At 42.9% G+C, this 15,240-nt stretch overlaps 1 protein-coding gene across 7 annotated transcripts in view; it reads left to right on the top strand.

Annotated features, from left to right (window-relative positions):
* The window catches only part of ST3GAL3 (ST3 beta-galactoside alpha-2,3-sialyltransferase 3), a 201,313-nt gene that overhangs the window by 151,618 nt on the left and 34,455 nt on the right, over window positions 1-15,240 (top strand). The window lies entirely within an intron of this gene.

Below are 15,240 nucleotides of genomic sequence, written 5' to 3'. Positions count from 1 at the left end.
ATCACAGATGAGGCTTTCTATTCAAGATTATGTTAGTGTGTACTAGGAACAATGAGTTTAATTTTTATTTGTTTTGAAGAGTATATAAAAGGACCAGCTTTTGAATGGATTTTATGGACTCTTTGGATTTAAGAGCAGAGGAAGGAAAAGAACAATGACAAGGGAAGAAATGGGAGTTTGGAGATAAGGATGTGATGGCACAGGAGGGGAGGAGGAGACAGCAGCAGCACAACTTGTTGAAAAGGCTACAATCCACAGACTTAATGTGACCTCCTGAATAGCACAAGCCATTATATTTTGCTCATTATTGCTGTAGTGAGATTCATTATTTGTATTTGGCTAAAGTATCACCCAGAAGAACAGTATCAAGTTTAATATTAAAACACTGAAATGGTGAATCTACCGCTTTCCCCATGTAAATATTTTGTCCCAATCAGTTGTATTAGTGCCCTTCTGAAGTACCATGGACCTGTTACTGGTCAGGGTTGTTCTCTGTAATTCACCCATCCTAAATGGAATCAGGTTGTAATCAATGACTTCTCATTCAGTGGATGGTTTGTCTTTATCTGTTGCTATGAAAGCCGGAATAAATGCTCTCTATTTGGATATAGTTCTTATTTTACAAATCTTATATATCTGTTTTCAAATGTTCTTTAATAATTTTTCAACAAATAACCAAACAAATGGATTGATGTTCAAAGGACGGGATGTTATATCGTGTGTTTAGAGACAGAGAGAAGAGGCTGGCAGCTCACCATATACAGAACGAAACAGTCTGGGAATATAATTGTATATGGTTGTTACACGGATGGACTTAAGAGCTCATACTTTGCTCTTGTCTCACACTGGCACCAACTTGCAATTATTTTCCTGGTACCAGACGGATGAAGTTACCTGTCAGCCTCTGGGCAAGCATAAGTGGGCTTTCGTTACATGAATAATTGAGTTAAAAGTAATTTTCTTTGGTTTATGTCATACTCTTGTTCTTCTTTCTGGGCAAGAGAAGGCCCTGACAGTGTCAGTGCCCTGCAACCTGAATGCAGTTGTAGGGACTCCTAGTGTTTAGCTTGATGTTCAAAGGATGGATTACTTCAAAACAAGTTTAATTTCCACCTGATGCTTGCAGTCATGCAGTCATCATAAGATTCTAATGTGGTATCCCCTGCTTTTGGAAAGATGCAGCAAATAGTTTGTTAAAACTTGCTAGAAGACTGGGGAGAGCGATTGCAGTAATCTTAGCTGAGCGCTTCAGTGCCCAACTTGGCAGAGAGCAGAAAGAACTCAAGCTTCTTGCATTGCATGTTACTTCAGCACTCTTGTGGTTGGCTCCTTATCCTTCATTTCTTTGGAATAAACACTCCATTTTTTTTCAGTTCTCATAGGTGATGTTTTCCAGATCTCTTAATTCCTGTTACTCTTTTGAATGCCTGCAGTTGATTCATCTTTTTCTTGAAGAGCAGTGCCCAAAAATGTATAGAGTACAGCAAATAGAGAGGAACAAACAGCTACTTTACTAGCCTCATGTTTCTCATTCTTTATACATCCACTCTTTTGACTGCCTTTTCCACAATGGCATGAGACTGAAGGTGAGTGTCCAGTTCCTTGAGACTCCAGGTCTCAGGAAGAACTGAAGAGCAGCTACCTTCCCAACTTTTCATCCTGTGCTTGTGCCATTGGCTCTTCCTGCCAAAGAGCAGCACCATACACTTGACCCTACTGATTCTTTCTTCCAGGACACTTCTCCAGTTTGCCGAGTTCCTTTGGCAGAGCTTTCCAGTATACCTGCCATTCTTTCCAGATTCATGTCCTCTGCAATTTAATAAGCGTACTTTTTACTCCATCATCCAGGTTGATAATGAAAACACTAAACAAAGTTGGTTCCTAGGCAGACCCCAAAGTAACAGCATACTTCCATTTCTACAGTGCGCCCACTGAGAACTCCTGGATAGTTTTTTGGCCATTTCTGAACTTGTATCACAATAGTAGTACTAAATAACCTTTTTTGGCATGTTTGTGAAAGTGATATGTCAGAAGCCTTACTGAATTCCAGTTCATGTCTTGCTTCTCCCCTATGATACTTCTTCTCCTGTGTAAAGAAATACTTTTCTTTTCAATAATGATTCCCCCTTGACAAATCCACCTGGGTTGCTACTCAGTCTTTGTTATTTTTTTCAGGTGCTTACAAATAATTAATCTTGCTATTCTGAGAATTGAAATCATAAATCAGCTCTTCACTTTTTTTGCCTTCTTAGGGCTAGGCACTACTTTTGTCCATTTTTCAATCCTTTGACACCCTACCTGTTCTACACAAGTTCCCAAAGGGAATCTTTGCTGGTTTTTGAGCCTGCTGAGCCAGTTCATTGAATACTTTAGGATGCAGTCCAGGTGACTGGAAAACATCTGTCTTGTCCTCTCTAATCTGATCTCTCTCCGAGGCTGAGATCTTGCTGTCACTGGCTTTAGCTGCAAGCAGGTGGCTAGCACAGCTGCTTTTTCTAGTGTAAACTGATGCAAAAAGTGCTGTCTCTTAGCTAGAAGAAATGACCTGATGGAGAACTAACAGTGCTATGGGAATAAGACGTAGGCGTCTGTTTGTTCTGATAGTGAGTGTTAGTATTTTTATCAGTGTGTGGTAAGGTCAAAATGACAAATGCCTGCCTAGTGCTCTCTGTGGACAGTTTCTGTTTCTCTCAGCTGATTTGCCAGAGAAAAGGGAGTTTCTTCCTTTCCTGGATTCATCTAGATTCATTCGCTGCTGCAAACCAGTGGTTACAGTCAGGAATCTGACCTCAGGACAGAGATAAGGGAAATGGAAGCATCCTGCTGAAGAACATGACTGCTGTGGAAGTGGACACATCCCTCAAAAAAATAGACCCAACTCTACCTTCTGATGTTTCATTTGCCCCTGAATGTTGATGGCAACTGCATGTGTCCATGGTACAGTCACAGGTGGGGTATGAGACTTTCTGAATTCTTTCAGACACCAGACCTGGAGCTGCTTGGACCTCCTTGACCAGAGAATCTGGGCCAGGTACTAGGATCCTTGCTTAGTCCTCTCTCGAGTAAGTGAAATCGAAGGGAGTTTATCTGAGAAAGAGTAAATGAAAGGCGAATGGCTATTTATTGCTGGGGTCAGTGGTCAGATAAGCTTATTCTCCCTGCAGCTGAGAGGGATTTACCCTGTGTTATGTTAGTCTTTTGGCAGCACTCACATACTGAGGAAGGGATAAGTGCTTTGTAGAGAGGAGGATTTTCAGGAGATGTTATAAGGAAGAAGAATCAGTATGATGCAGAAACAGCAGCAGAACAGTGAGGCAGAGGATTTTATGTGTTACAGTCTGGTGCAACAGCCTTCCAGAGATCTGCGTGATGCCTCAGTGCCCTGGGAGGCACTATATCCAGAAAGAGGAGCAGTGGGATATGGACCAAAGAAAAAGCAAAAGCTCAGCTGCATTTTATTTCGCACTAAAACAGAAATATCTGGAAACAAATAAAAACTTCAGAGAAAAGAGTAATCTAGAAAAAGGACAGTCTTGGCTAAATATTCAACATCAGCAGCAAAAAAAAGGTAGTCTCCATCATAATGTTCTGGGTGAGCTGGCACTCAAAATTGCAAGTCTTGTAGCAAGTTAGGGCAGTGCTGTATCACTGGAGAGTATAGACCTGTCTTTAAGAAAGGGAAAGGTGGGTGAATCTGAGTGACTAAACCCCTGGTTATCTGATTTCAGTCATTCGACAAGCATTAGAATAACCTGAAGGAGATAATAATTGTACCTCTTGCAAGTAAATGGGGGAGAGGGATTATGGGATGGAGAAAGGTGACATGGTTAGCAGAGGGGAGTGTTGCACCATACTGACCTAATATTTCAATGTACAAGTGGAAACAAAGTGGGTTGGAGTCCAGCAGCCTGTGGTCGCATGAACCCATGATTATTGCAGAAGGGTCACAGATGTCAGTTGTTCATGCGTCTGTGGTGACCGGTCTGGCAGTGCTGACTTGCAGTCGATGCTGCAAGAGCCTGCTGACACTTTCAGGCACCCCTCCTCTGATGAAATGGCTGCTGCTAGCGTGTCCCCGGAGGTGCATTACTCATGGACAGTCACTCAGAACAGTTACACTCTCTCCTGGACTGTTCTTTTTGCCAAGAGACATAACCCATACGTATTGTGATCCACCCTGCCTCCTTCCCACTATTGTACCGTCCTGCATCACCCTGGGTCTCTCAGTGACAGAAGCTCTTCCCGAATACCTGAAGTACCAGAGGAATTGTAAGGGGAGGGAGGTTTGGCCGTATACTGCTCTTCTCTATTAAAATAATGGTCAAAAGCTGAAGGTTTCTCTACTGCGTGGAGAGTAGATGCTTCCTGAAACAAACAGAGGAATCTACAAGTGCCAGTTATGCAAACCAGCCACCACAGCCTGGAGCTGAGGCTGATTCCAGGGTGGTTCTTTGCCTGTCATTAGTGAATCAGAAGGAGCTCTCTTGCTTGCTAGGGCTCACTTCCCTGAACATCTGGCACATGGTGGTAAAGCAGCCAAGTGAGGGCAAAGGTTTCACTAGAAATTGGCAGCTCACAAGCTTCCTTCTTATGTAGTAATGAGCCTGCGGACGCTTCCAGCAGGAATCTCTGCAGCCTTTGCCAGGAGTCGTCACTTGTGCAGTAAGTGCCTGCGGCACCTTGAAGGTCTCTTTGATAGTGAAAGTCATAGGAGCGAGTGAGCACCTGCCTGCAAGCGAGGCCAAGTTTGGTTGTCTGTCCTTTGCAGGGGCATGCCTCTGACAGTTTTCACATGGCAATGATGGCATCTCAAAAGCAGTTGTGTTCCAGCAGATGTTGAGACTCCAGCAGTGGGCACGACATAACCCCTTCTCTGTCACAGCGTGACTGCTGCTTGTGGAGATCTTGTGGATGTGGCAGCAGTGGAGATTTTTTTTAACCTTTTATTTGGGATCTACGTTTCTGCTTTAAGTCAACAGGTTACTTCTAGCCCTGCTAAAATGTATGTTATGATACCTTCCTGCCTTGATTAGCCTGTGTTACTGTGCTAGAGCCAAGGCCAGACTGCTGCCAGAACCCTCACTGTCTGCTGAGCTTTTGTTTAGAGCGTCTCTTCTTCCATTAGTTAATGGCCTTGTCATGCTATGTGTTTGCTAGGGCAGACTGTGAACGTCACAGCCTTGTAGTACACTGCGGATTCCTTGGATTCTGAAATAGCCTTGCATGTGGGCTGTTTTGCATCCCTGAAAAAAAACCTGAGGAGCCACCATGCTCCTCCTGTTGGCTAGAGGAAAATAGTGAGGCTGTAAATCTGTTCTTCCTGTCCAACCCAAAGTAAAGCTTCATCCATATGCATGTATTTCCAGCTTGTTTGGAACTTGAGCCCAGCACTTGAGCAGGCGGTTTCTCTGGGTCTGGGCTAGGGAGGGAGAACCTGCTTTTTCCAATGCTGTCACTTGCCTTTGGTGACAAATGGAGTGGCCACTGCCACTGGCAGTTTCACGCCAGTGTCTGCTTCTGGATTGCAAATATTTTCTTTCCCTTTCCTCCTCCCAGGGGCTTGTTGCTTTAAAATATTTTATATACGGTTGGTCTTTTCAGTTTTTAAAGGTGAGAAAGACTCATGATCTGGTTTTGGTGGAGCTCCAAATCCACCACTAGTTGTCTTAATGCATTATGAATGCAAAGCTTGGTTACAGATTTGTGATGCCTGATCCTGTGCTGAGACAGAGCTCTAGCCCATCTGCTTAGAGATGTGCCTGGGTAGGCATTGCTTTGTGTCCTCCTGCTCTCCTTGGACTCGGGTGGAAGGGGACAGAAGCTGGACTTGCTGCTCCCTCATAAATGAGAAGAAGCTTTTGAATTGGGAAATCATTTTAAGGGTTGTCCCATTTCTTTCACAAATGTGCGTTTTCACCTAAATAGCCATTTATAACTAATCCCTTCAGAAGTATAATATAGAAAGGCATGGCTGGTGAGTAAGGCAGCCGATGTGCATAAAGGACATGATGAGGCTTGCACTGGGGAAGAGGCAAGAAAGCCTTTTCAGTGATGATTGTCCTGTGGTCCTAGCACACCATGCAGAAGGCCGTTTCCACTCACAGAGCGTGGGGGGATTTTAGGAGGAATTGATAGCAGAGAATACCTTATCACATCATCAGGATGGTTCAGTGCCTTGGTCAAGGCAACTGAACCGTTACTAAATCTTGAAGCAGAGAAAATGCCTTGTAATAAAATGTAAACATGAGGCAGACTCTTCTGGCTCTTACCAAGTCTCTGACTGAGAAGAAGAGGTGGGAGAATCTGTGTAATGTATTCTGTGGAGAATTTCCATATCTGGGAGTTAGTTTGTCTGTCGTGGATGATTCTTGGGACAATGTTGACTTTTTTTTTAGGTTTTGATCTCTCCCTGGCTGTGCAGAAGGCTAGTCTGTACTGCCTGAGGGGTTGTGCTCCCATGGTCAGGACCTACTCCCCCAGTGCAGTGCATTGGTGGGAACGGCCCAAGGGAACCAAGGAAGACTTGCATATGAAAAAATAAATCCTCTGTGACTGGCCTAGGAGATTAGAGCCATTTCCAGAAGACGTAAGGAGAAGTATGAACACTATGAGAGAAGGTGAGCCAGTTTTTTTCCAGTCATGGTTAGAAGAGAGGCTGGAAGTACATAGCTATGCTAGATATAATCTTGCCCCTGCTGACCAGAAGAGGGAGAAGACCTTAGTTCTTTACTGTATAGCTTTTAATAAGCTAGCTTTCAGGTAGCACTGTGGTGAGGACCATACAGGAACCTCAGTAGACGAGTGACCCAGTTTGCAGCATGGGCCTTGGGGGAGACTTCCTGGCCAGATTCCCAGAGGAAAGTTGTTGGTATGGAAAGCGCAGGCTGGAGCTTGCCCTTCGTACATACCTGCATGCAACAGCATAATAAGATTAGGCAGGTCACTACATAGCTGAGAGTTGTTCCCACCCAGGCATATTTAGTGTGTCTGTAAGTACACTGTCAAGCATCAGCTGGTGACAGGGGCTGCTCTGAGGCCATTGCAATGTGCCTTCATAGCATTTATTATCAGATGGATGCACGCTGGACAATAAAACTTGTACATCTGGATTGGATAGTCATCAATATCCACAAGTCTGTAGCCACATTCTAAGCTTATGGGGCAGATGATGAAAATAAAAAATAGCCATAATTACACTATTTTCTGGATGAAAGAATTCCAGGTGTCAAAAGTTTGTGAAGTATCTATATTTGTAGAAATAACATCATTGATTACTCCAATTTTAGACAGTTTGTCCTTAAAATTCAAATAAAAATTGTTATTGTGCCTGCCCTTCCAGTCATTCCCATGCATGGGTTTTGTCTTTTTTTCGTCCCTTGCTTTGCTTGCTATTACCTAACTCCAGTCTTCCTTCCACTATACTTCCTATTAAAAGATGAGAAGCATTTACTCATGCTAGGCTGTGGTAGACCTTAAAGAACCTTTATCCCACATCTGCCAAGACAGCATCATCTTAATTTCTGGCTTAGTAATCGTAGCTGCAATGTGAAAATCAGAGAACTCTAATCAGATTTTTATTCTTCTTCAGTTCCTTTTCCTTCACATCATTCTTAAATCAAGAGACCCAAGCAGAATTTACCCACCAAAGAGACTGAATCATTGCTGTAGTAGGACATCCTTTCTGGGATTGCCTCACCATCCTGCTTTATCCTGAGACGATTTCTTCCTAAAATTGTCGTCATCTAATCTCTTCTGATATCTGCTGCCATCCAACTGACAGTTGCTGTCATTTCCTAAATATTTGATCGTTTCTTACTTCTTCATGCATGACTCAACCAAAGTCAAAGAAGTTGGGTAATTTAAAGAGTTGCAGGTTTTCCATATCTCTGGGAAGGCTCTACAGAGGGATCTGGACAGGCTGGATCAATGGGCTGAGGCCAATTGTATGAGGTTCAACAAGGCCAAGTGCCGGGTCCTGCACTTGGGTCACAGCAACCGCATGCAGTGCTACAGGCTTGGGGAAGAGTGGCTGGAAAGCTGCCTGGCAGAGAAAGACCTGGGTGTGCTGGTCGACAGCCGGCTGAATATGAGCCAGCAGTGTGCCCAGGTAGGCAAGAAGGCCAAGGGCATCCTGGTCCGTATCAGAAATGGTGTGGCCAGCAGGAGCAGGGAGGTGGTTGTTCCCCTGTACTGGGCACTGGTGAGGCTGCACCTCGAGTACTGTGTTCAGTTTTGGGCCCCTCATTGCAGGAATGACGTTGAGGTGCTGGAGCGTGTCCAGAGAAGGGCAACCAAGTTGGTGAGGGGCCTGGAGCACAGGTCTTATGAGGACCGGCTGAGGGAGCTGGGGCTGGTTAGTTTAGAGAAAAGGAGGCTGAGGGGAGACCTTATCGCTCTCTACAGCTACGTGAAAGGAGGTTGTAGCAAGGTGGATGTTAGTCTCTTTTCTCAAGTAACAAGCAATAGGACAAGAGGAAATGGCCTCAAGTGGCACCAGGGGCAGTTTAGGTTGGATATTAGGAAAAATTTCTTTACTGAAAGGGTTATCAAGCATTGGAACAGGCTGCCCAGGGAAGTGGTTGAGTCACCATCCCTGGAGGTATTTAAAAGATGTGTAGATGTGGGACTTAGGGACATGGTTTAGTGGTGGACTTGGCAGTGCTAGGTTAACGATTGGACTCAATGATCTTAAAGGTCTTTTCCAACCTAAACGATTGTATGATTTTGAAAAGTGAAACAGGAGTGAGGGCCAACTGAAGAGCTAATGCAGCTGCCTTGAAAAAGCATCAGGAAGGTGCTCATGTTGCACTCTCCCTCTTTGGCAGGCTCTGGCAATATTCAGACATCAATATTATGCAAATCATTGTAGGTGCATTTCAAGGTCATAGTGCATGTAAACTCAGGTTATACTGGTTAGCTGCATTGATCAAAGATAGGCTTGGAATATCTGAGGTAATGTAAAGAAATTCATTCCAAATCTGATGCTGATCTTAACGAAACACACAATTCCATAAACAGCAAAGCTAATAAAATTCCTGATCGCTGTGGATTTATGTCCTGCTCCCTCTTGCACCACAATACTCTCAGATTACCCCCACCTCATAAATACCCAGTATGCTCTATCCTCCCTTTTATCCCTCACTACTGCCTGGTGGTTGCATGCTGGCTAAGACGTGCATGTTCACTGGCCCACATGTGCATGATTGGGCACCTGGGCACCAGGTAAGTGCTGAGCTCACCTGGCATCATCTCCACCTGGCCTCACATACAGATATGTGGGTGTCTCTTCCATCCAGACATACATGGCTTTACCACCAGTGCGGCCCATGCCTGCTGAGGGTATTGCGTTGCCCACCTGTGCAGCAGATGTTCCTCCATACTGGAGCAGTGCTTTGTGAATCCAGCACATGGAAAAAGTCAGAGAACATCGTCAACAGTGAAACTGAGATGTCGCCCAGAGGGTATCAGCTATTCATGCAAGTGTTAGTAGAATAAAGATGCTCTCTGTTAACACTTCAGTAAAGGAACTACAAGAATTATTTGAAGTCTGCAAAGCCTCCCTTAGACTAAGAGATTTGAGTTCAATTTATTTAGCTTATGCATGAGATTTTGGGGAGATTTACTTGTAGTATATCTCCATCTACCTAAAGGGAACATTTTTTTCTCAGAAGACTTTTTAATTTAGTGGGAAGAAGTATATCTGAACTAGGCAAACGACCAAAAAAGGCAGTACATTTATATCAGTATAATTATTTTTCCTACATCTGCCCTACAGGCTTGATGAATTTGCTCTTGAAGTCTTAAAATCAAGACTGAATATCTTGGTAAAATTCTGCTCAAGTAGCGTGAGAGTAAAGAACTGGAAGGAAAAGTTGCTGATTGAGGGAATACTGCTCCCTGCTATGCAGGATGTCCAGGAGGACGTTGTCAGGATCTCTCTTGGCCTTTTGAGCAGTGCTGATAAGAAATAGCAGAATGTGGTGGCTAGGAGCTGAAGCTAGATAAAATCACCTTGGACAGATTGTAATTTCCTAGAAGTCTGCACTTATAATACTTGAATGACATACCTGCAGAGGTGAGCACTGACTGCTGACACCTTTTCCTGAAATACAGACCTAATCCAGTATCTGGGAAAATTCTGTTCCATGGGAGTACCCAGGATAGGGCTGCACTCCTGTGTTGCCTTCTCACCATCCTGTTCTGTGACTCTGGGAACCCCTGTCCTCACTTTCTATGACCCGTTTGTTGACTATGAGGAGCAGGATAGCAAGCCAGTAATACCCTTGACAGCTTTTCATGAAAGTAAGTGATTTGCTTCATTTAGTTGTCTGCAAGGGTCACAGCAAAAACTTTCTCTTCCTGGGGCACAGTTAGCCAGATCTGTTTCTGCATCCTGAGGGAGAAGGCTTCACGGAGTCTCTGAGGTGAGCAACCTCCAGCATAACAAAATTCCCCAGAAGAGCCCTTCAGAAAGCATTGCAACACCACAGGATGCTGTGAGCTCACCCATGTGCAGTATGAAGACTCACAGAGGAGGGGAAGAACACTGATTTGATTTCGTATATAAAATCACATGCTTTCTATCAGTGGCTGAAAAGAGACTCCCCTTTCACAGCTCCAGGAATTTTGCTATTTGCATTTTTTTCTTTAAACTGAAAAAAACCCACTCTGAACAGTAAATATTTATCCAAGATGTGTGGTTGTTAATATGATCCAGTCTTCAGTCATTTTGAATGGTGTCATGATGACAGATGTTAATTCAGAAAGGAATAGATTGGACGATTTATGCCTGAAACACATGTGTTCCTTGGCGGGCTCCATGGATTACTTGCATAGTTAGTGCTGTCTGAGCGATTGGTAACATTTTCTCTGCCTCAAAGCACTGAGGGCTCCAGGACAGGGGTTAACCTATATCTCCAGTTTGCTATAATAAACACTGAGGTAACTAAACTCCCCATGTGCTTTTATCTTCCTAAATTTATCTCTCCCCCTGTGTTCCAGCTGTGTGTGGTGCTTCTGGTTCTTCCCAAGAAGAACGGCAGCTTCTTTCTGCAGGAGAGGAGGATGCTCCTGCGTGCATGGGGAGCGAATCCCTGACCTCCTCACCCTCTAGATTCAGCTTCTCTCCTATCTCAACACTCACAGTTATTTAATGCGAACACTTCTCCTGACAACAGAAGTGAAAATAAACCAAGTGAAGGTAGTAAGCAAGAAAGATTCTGGGAAGACCTCACATTTTTTTGTAGTATTTGTATTCTTACAGTCGCAAATTTATGGGATGTTAAAGGTGTTTCTTCTCTTCTTAGTTAAGACCAGGTTTGTAAAAGTGTTAGTATCTTATTTTTTATTTTTTTTTTAATCAGAGACATAAAATTGAAGGAAAATGGCCAAGCTGTTGGGTGCACAAGGCTTTTGGTAGGTCTTCTTGGAAGTTTTTCTCAGTTGGTCCATCAGTTGTGTTCCATTTTCCATGAAATGAGCTTTGCCCACAACTGACAAGTACAGAAAATACCACGCCTGGCCCAGGCAACCAGCACTTTGACTATTTGGAAATCTCTTAAATGTAAATGTTCTGTTTGGATTACAGCTTGTTTAAATTCTTATATTTTAAGTAATGTTACTTAAAAACTATTCTTTCATAAAGCACCTATTATTAATGAAGTCTAGAAAATAAAGTAGGGCAGGAGCTTCCTGGCATCTTCGCAGCCTCTTGTTATTTTGACCTTTCTGCTTTCTCCTCCTAAAGGATGCTGAACAATTTGTATATATTCTATAGGAACACTCAGTGAACATACAAATTATTTGGCTTCTTGCTTCAGCAAAGATGCCAAAATAGGAGAAGACAGATTTTCTGTGTACTCTTGCTGTAAAAACAATGTAAAAATTTCCCTAGAGACTCACTTTAAGATAACTTCGGAAAGCAACGAGGGTTTCTAGGCCATAATTCTTCCTGTGGTCATCCTTTAGGTTTTTTTTTTTGTTGTAATGTGCCAAGAGTTTAGTCTAAATATGTGTTGTTTAATGAGTTGTTGTTTGTATTGAAGCTCACGAACCAGTTCAGCTCCCTAAAAAAGACTTTGCTGATGGGTGTCCTCAGATGCCCTGGGATGCCCTCATGCTTTGTCACCAAAGCCTGCAAAGACAGCTTTTTTAAACTTTTTTTATTTCTTTTTTCTTTTCTGCAGGCATGCTGTTGTAAGTGGAGTAGGTAGCTGTGCTTATAGTTGGGATCACCTTGTGCTTTCTGGTATAAGCAACAGGGAAAATGCTCTATCATTTTATTACACTGTCATCTTTGAGCTGATGTTTTCCATGCCATGTGTTTGGCACAGCTGGAGAGTTCAGCTAAAATAAAATAACTTAGCTGTCTCTCATGGTGAGGCTACTGAAAATGCACCATTTTATCCCTGTTGAAAAAAAAATTTAAAAAAAACAAAAACAAAACAGTCTCCCACCCTATTTTGCTGAGATTCGCTAATTCTTAAGGGCAGTGGCTGGGAATCGGTGAGGGTGTGTTAGCACGGCAGCCTGTTCTGTGAAATCCCACGGCTCGATCTGATGTTCCACGGGGGCTGACAGCCACTGGCAGTGCAGCGCTGCGTGTGCTGGGCACCGTCTGTCCTACCTGACCTGCCTGCGCTGATCAGGTGCCCTCCCCATATGGTTAGTCAGGATGCAGCATCTCCAGGGATCTAAGAACCAAATAGGCTTTTCCCTTCAATTGCTTCTCTCAAAGAGATTGGGGCATGGACAACAGACCTGGGAGCAGGGAATCTCTCCTGGACTCTCAGGAACCCCCTCTCCTCCCGCCAGCCACCGGGGCAATGTGAAGGAGCAGTAGCCAGGTCGGGTGCATGGCAAGAGCAGGAGTATTGGAGATTGAAGGGTGATGGGTACCAGGGACAGCAGAGGAAGGAAGGGTTTACACCTAGCAGGGAACTCCTCAAACACTTGCAGGTTTGTTAGGTGTAAACAGTTCAGGAGCCCTATAAGAGGGTGCATTTTTTCTCCTCTAACAGCTGATCTAGAATACAAGAGCTTACTGGAGCTTGTAGTTGCACCTGGGGGACTGTACCCTGGGTTTAATTGCTCCATTTAGTGGATTTTTTCTTGAGTTGACTTTTTATTAAAAAAAACATATTAAGTTACCCTTTAAGATTTTCTAAAGAGCTTTATGGTTATAAAAATCAAGCTGCCAGAAGTTAGGAAAAGCAAAAAAATACCATTGCATTTTCAACATTAATTCAGTTCTCCTGTGCAGATGTTATCCTTAATTACATAATTACATCCTGGCTCTTTTAGAACACAGCTGTCTATCTAGTGGAGCGGGAAGACTGAGATTTAGACTAATTTCTGTAATACAAGACATTCAGCCTTGGCATGAGTAGTTGCAGAAGCTGTAGAACATGTTTTGGGTACTAGAGAGGAAAGGAGAGGAGGAAGAATGGTCTCCTGCTCACAGACACTCTTGAGAAGGCGCTTTAGCCTTTGACTGACCAATGTGGTGCTGGGCAAGTTACATCAGAATTTCCCAAACATATTTAAGTCTCATGAGGTGGATATGCAGTAGAGCTGGGTGCTCAGCAGCAGCCAAGTCAATGGAGTTGTACTGTGAGCTTAACAAATGTTCTGAAAATTCAGCTTAAGGTGTCTGAAGTAGAGCATCAGGAGGTAATGGAAACTGTGGGCATTCATCTTTGTTTTCTCCCCTGTAAAATGGTGTAATACATGCCAAACACTACAGAAATGCTCTAAATATGAAAGTATTGTTTGTAAAACACTTAGATATGTGGTGATATAAAAAAAATCTTGTGGGAAAAGTAGACAGCTACTGTTCACAACAGAAATCCTGAGCTGAAGCTCTGAAGTTGCAGGGCTGTTGTCCTGCTTAAGCACTTACTAACACATGGATTTGGCCTTTCAGCCATGGTATTCTTTTAATAGATGTTATGTGAGTATGATATTTCTTAAACTATGTCATAAAAATAATAGTAAAGGGGCTGGTCCTTTATGGAAATAAAATATCCTGTAAATAATGGTGATATTATAGGGCCTATTGTTCTTTAGGATTGTTCTGAAACTTTAGATATTTTTTCATTGCAGGATTATTATTATTCACAGACAAAAAAACACAACAGAAACATAAATTATCAAAATCCATTCCTTTTACTAAAAATTTCCATCTTTCCAAAGTTATTTCAAAACAGGAATATTTCTTCAAATTTTGGCTCAAAATCCATCTTCCATTTTGAACAAAAGTATCTGATCTGTACTACAGTCTATCCATCACCCTGTTTGCGCATAGTACAAACATGTCTTCTGACACACCGTATGTGAGCTATCATTTATGGTTTGCCTTGTGAAACACAGTATTCATCAGAATAATCTTCAGTGTTTTTCTGCAGCTTATCTGACATGTTCCAAGTTTCATTTTCTTCACAGGACAATCTCTTTTTCAATAGTGTTTTGTTATCTTACAACTGTGAACCATACTTTGGTCTCAGTTATGTGGATAAAACCATAGAAATACATTAAGAAAAAGGAATTCCTTTGCATTTACAACATAGCATAAAAATAAATTTGCTCTCATGACTCTTTAGAGCTGGTCTTGGCCTCATGCTGCCTAGTCCTGTGAATGGGAAGACGACAGTTGGTATTAAACCAGCAACACAAGAGACCCACGTCTGTCTGTAGGTTAGCTGTAACGCGGAAAGTTATATAGGCCAAATGAAGTTTGAAATTCAGTAGGCCTATTTGTATATGCTTTTCTGCTTATTCATAATGTATGCTTTCAGGTAAACAGGGCAGAAACTTGTACTGACAGCCACGGGAAAGAGCACATTGCTATGTTTTAGCAAACTGACCTGGTGTGTAACGCGCCAGTGCCGCCCTCGTGTCCCAGCTGGCTTTTGTCACCATTGAGTTCCTGCTTTCTGAGCTGGTGTCTGTGGACAGGGTAGCTTCCAGTTTCATGTGTAGCCAGGGTGCCATATAGTTCAGATGTCTAGCACAAAGTTTAAAGTCCGCAACCACTACTTGGAATTAAGTTTCCCTTCTCTTGTGGGTTTCAACCTGGTTATCAAGCCTAAAGAAACTAATCTCTAGCCAATGTAGTGAAGTATTATTAGCTCAACTGTACCAACGAAGAAACATAGTTAGATTTTTGCTTTTAAAAAAAGCTGTAGTAGTACCATCTATTAAGAGGTGCTTTTGTCTCCATCATGCTTTGCTGCTCTTTGC

This window comes from Accipiter gentilis, chromosome 8 (assembly GCF_929443795.1).
Source record: "Accipiter gentilis chromosome 8, bAccGen1.1, whole genome shotgun sequence".
Lineage (NCBI taxonomy): Eukaryota > Metazoa > Chordata > Aves > Accipitriformes > Accipitridae > Astur > Astur gentilis.
This window is presented reverse-complemented; position numbering and strand designations above follow the sequence as displayed.